The sequence below is a fragment of the Triticum dicoccoides genome, chromosome 1A, assembly GCF_002162155.2.
Source record: "Triticum dicoccoides isolate Atlit2015 ecotype Zavitan chromosome 1A, WEW_v2.0, whole genome shotgun sequence".
Taxonomy (NCBI): domain Eukaryota; kingdom Viridiplantae; phylum Streptophyta; class Magnoliopsida; order Poales; family Poaceae; genus Triticum; species Triticum dicoccoides.
Window position 1 is genome coordinate 73755151 of NC_041380.1, and position 5158 is coordinate 73760308.

Here is a 5158-nt window from a genome sequence, read left to right on the forward strand (position 1 = left end):
CGGACAACCGGTTATGTCGGGGTTCGGATTTAATTCCACCCACCACTACTAGGGAAAATCCTCTACACAGAATCTTAGCAGCAGCCCGGCTCAAAAAGGAGCGCTGATGCTAATTAGCAGTAGCGCGGGTGTGGAAAACCCGCTACTGACAAGTGCTTAGCAGTAGCGCGCTCGGCGTAACCCGCGCTGCTACAAATATTGACCGACAATGCGCACCCAACTCCATTTAGCAGCAGCGCGGTGCCGCGAGCCGCGCTACTGCTATAGCTGTAGCAGTAGCACGGTTTTTCTGAGGTCGCTGCTGCTAATTTAAAAATCAGGCACACTTTTGGTCCCCGTTAGCAATAGTGCTTGTACCGAAAGCGCGCTGCTGCTACTTTCTTAGCAGCAGCGCGTTTTATGTCCCGCGCTACTGCTAATCCGCACCCACCACCTTTTCCCCACCCGTCCTTCCCCTCCCCTCCTCTCCCTTTCCCCTACCTCTCCCACTCTCACTCTTCTTCTTCCTCAATACTTCTCCCCCATTACTCTCCCTCTTCTACCTACCTTTATCTCTCTTCATTACTCCTACCTAACTACACCACCTCCATTAATGCATCTCCTTTCTCTTTTTCCTTCTCCCTCCACTAGTTGAAGTTGTCTCCTCCCAAATTAGGTAGCTAGGTAGATGTAGCATTTAGTTAAGTGACCTATTTGCCCCCTAACTAGATCTATCTTTGTCAAGAAGAGCTTTGTGCACTTTTCATCTCCCTACATCATCATCTCCACCATGTGCTCGATCTCGAGATATAGGTGATTAAAATTTCATGCTTTTGCAAAATGGAAATATGTTTATGTGTGTGTGATATGTTTATGTAAATTGTGTGTGTGGCATGAGTTGATGCCAAATTGTGCTTTTGAGTTGCCTATGTTTTGCCGAAATGTCAATTTATTTCCATTTCGGTGAATGCCGGGCAAACTCTAGATCTATATATGTCCTATTTTTAAGGAAGGTCATGACGAATTTTTGTATGACTTTGATGCATGCACGCATTTTTATAATCAATTTGTTTATTATTACCGTGCAGAGTTGACGATGGTCAGTGGAACGATGGTGGACAGGTGGTTGCGGTCGGCGGTGCAGGACATGAAAGAAAATAACCGTACAGAGGTTTTATGTCCGCGTCGAAAATGCAAAGGAATAGTTTGGCTCGACCCCATGACGATGGTCGTGTCGAAGCGCACCTGCTCATGACTGGTTTCATGGATGGCTATACTCGATAGATAATTGAAGATGAGGATGACGATGTTGAGGATGCTGACGGGGCAGGCAATGATGACACGGGGCAAGAAGAAGAGATGATCGATAATGGCGGCGGGGAAGAGGCCGGACATGGCGGCGGAGAGAACGACATGGACTCCACGCAGCAGAGTTCGTCGCTACTAAGTTCAATCGTGCGGGACCCTCATGTTCAAGCATTGCTTTGCAAGGAGACGAGTACTGCGAGAGATGCTTCTAGAGAGGAGGCTAAGCTGGAGCAACTGGTGGTAGACTCGAACACTCCATTGTATGATGGTTGCAATCCTGAGGTGACCCGCTTGAGTTTCACGCTCCAACTCCTGAAGACGAAGGCTAAAAACAAATGGACCGACACTAGCCTCGATGCGCATCTCAAGTACCTAAAGGATGTTCTTCCTGCGGGTAATCTATGTCCTAGTAGTGTTGATGAGGCCAAGAAGATCGTGTGCCCTCTTGATCTTCCACATGTTAGATACCATGCATGCATCAACGATTGCATAATTTATCGGAAGGAGCACATGGAAAAAACAAGCTGTCCGGTGTGCAATGCTTCTCGATACAAGAAGGCCGGGAAGAAATGTCCCCAGAAAGTGGTATGGTACTTACCAATCACTCCCCGTCTCCAGAGGTATTTTGTAGATCCCAAGGAAGCAAAGCTAATGAGCTGGCACGTGGAGAGGAAGAAGCCCGACGATGGAGATGATATGAAGCTGAGACACGTCAAGGATGGAAGCCAGTGGAGAGCGTTGAACAGCTTCTATCGGTATTTTAATGTGATGCAAGGAACATCGTGCTTGGAGTGTGTACCGATGGCATGAATCCGTTTGGCAGCCAGAACACCAACCATAGCACATGGCCCGTGTTTGTATTGATGTACAACCTCCCCCTGGTTGTGCATGAAATCGAAGTACATTCACATCAGCATGCTTATTCAAGGGCCAAAACAACCAGGAAATAATATTAATTTGTATCTGGGCCTACTTCAAGAGGAGTTAGACACGTTATGGAAAACACCGGCCAAGACATGGGACGCCAGCAAAGGCGAGTATTTCAACATGAGAGCCACACTGATCACGACAGTGCAGGACTATCTCGGTTACGAATATGTGGTAGGCTAGGTGTGCCATGGATATTGCGGATGCACACGGTGCATGGATGATACGACGTCTCAGCAGCTAACGTCAAGGAAAGATGGCGGGTCTGGGAAAATTGTGTACATGGGGCATCGAAGATGGCTCGAACAGGATGACCCATGGAGAAACCATGGAGATCTATTCAATGGTCACGCTGAGCATAGAGGACCTCCACGTAAGCGAAGCGGTGCCGAAATTGATGAGCTCTTGAAAAACTGGAAGGAGTGCCCCGCGCCGAGAAAGACGATGAGAAAGGCGCCAGAGCCGCTGCTGAAGGTATGGAAGACGAGGTCTGTGTTCTGGGACTTGGAGTACTGGCACAAACTCGATACACCTCATTGCCTTGATCAAATGCATATCTGTAAGAATGTCCTTGAGAGCTTGCTCGCAACACTGATGAACATGCCGGATGAGACCAAGGATGGGCCGAAGGCAAGAAAAGACTTGCAAGATTTGAAAATCAGGGAAGATCTGCACATGCCGCCCCATAAAATGTCAGACGAGACAGAGACGGAGACAGAGGCACGGGAGAAGAAGGGCAAGAAAATAAAGAAAGAGGATTATTGCCCCCCTTCTTGCTTCACCTTAAGTCAGGCTAAGATCGATCAATTCTTTAAGTGCCTTACTGGAGTCAAAGTTAGTTCCGGTTACTGTGGCAAGATAAACAGATATCTAGACACAGACAAGAAAAGGTTCAACGGGATGAAGTCCCATGACTGTCATGTGATGATGACGCAAATACTACCTGTTGCCCTTAGAGGGATAATGGACAAGCACGCCCATGACACGCTTATTGGTCTCTGTAACTTTTTCGATGTCATCTCTCGAAAGTCGATCAGTGTGAAGCAGCTCCGAAGGCTACAGGAAGAGATCGTTGTGATACTGAATGAGCTTGAGATGTACTTCTCGCCCGCATTCTTTAACATGATGGTGCATCTGTGTGTCCATATTGTGGATGACATAATAGACCTGGGGCCGTCATTCGTGCACAACATGATGCCGTTTGAGAGGATGAATGGGATCATCAAAGGATTCGTTCGTAACATGTCCCGGCTGGATGGAAGTATCGTCCAGGGCTATGTGACACAAGAGTGCATCTCTTTTTGTGCGAATTTTCTATATGGCGCAGACCAGCCGCCTGGTGTTAGTGTTGGTTTGCCCGTTAACAAGCACGATGGGAGGCTCGAAGGAGAAGGTCACTCCAACGGTCGCAGGGACCTGCACGTGGCATACTCAGATCGAAGCAGCGACTTTGACAGCGCAAACTTGGTAGTGCTACAACACCTAGACGAGGTAGATCCTTTCGTGGCACTGCACAAAGAAATTATCGCAAAGAAGTATCGTGACCGGGGGGTATGCAGGACGGACGTCGAAGTTACTAGAGAGCACAACTCCACTTTCCTGCATTGGTTCAAAGAGCATATTATTGCTAATCCCCCGGAGGAGGGCTCTAAGTATGGATTGCTCATATACGCCTTAGCACATGGCCCCTCGCCCAACCTCGTAACCTATCAGGCATATGATATCAACAGATACCCGTTCTACACGGAGGCTAAAGATATGAACAGTGATGATCACAACTCAGGGGTGACTATGGAATGCATGACCGGCAGCGACAACGGCGCAACTAAACAATTTTATGGAAGGGTCGAGGAGATCTGGGAGCTTGACTACTCTGGACTACACAACACGACGATGTTCCGTGTCAGATGGGCTAAGAATGTCGAAAGAGAAAACCCGATTTTCACTACCATGACTATACCCGACGCCAAGAGCGCTACCGTGAACACTATCGCCAAAAACGAGCCATGGGTACACGCTAAGCACGTGACACAATGCTTCTTCATAACCGACCCATGCAATCCCAGTCGTGTTGTCGTGAGGAGAGGCAAAAGGAACATCATTGGAATGGATGGAGTCGCCAACAAGGAAGACTATGATTAGTACGACAACCCAATGAGGGAAGATGACGATGATGATGAAGTATACGTCAAAAGAAGAATCAATACTACATTACCTAAGAAAAATCGTACTCCATGGAAAAGGCAAAGTCACAATGAGGGGCTCAATTATTCTTCGACGAACAAGAAGGGAAAGAAGCTGACTCAAAAACGAAAACGTCAGCGCTGAGGAACCGCATGTTATCGGTCAAATGATGTAATATATATATATATATATATATATATATATATATATATATATATATATGTTCCTATTTTGTATACACACTTAGCCATTATTATGCATGGGTCCAATGATGTAATATATATGTTCCTATTTTGTATACATATTTAATCGTCAAATGATGCAATATATATCGCCTTCCCTTCATTCACTGCTCCCGAGAAATAAAAGTGGGAGAAAATAAAGGAAAAGAAAAAAGGAAAACTGGCAGTAGCGATTTCCTTATAAAACAGCTACAGTCAAGCTAGCAGTAGCGATTTCCTTATAAAACCGCTACAGCTAGTGAAGGTAGTAGCAGCGCATTTTATCTAAACCGCTACAGCTAGTGAAGGTAGTAGCAGCGCGTTTTGTCTAAACACGCTACTGCTACGTCCACTTAACCCAAAATTCTCACTCTCCCTGCTTCATCCCGCCTCTTTTCCCCCAACTCCCCACTCTCTCTTCCCCCGTCGCACCGCCGTGCCCCAGCGCTCGCCCCCGACCCCGGCCGGCGCTCTCCCCCGACCCGGCCCCGGTGCTCGCCCCCGACCCCGGCGCGCTCACCACCGACCCGTCGCCCCTC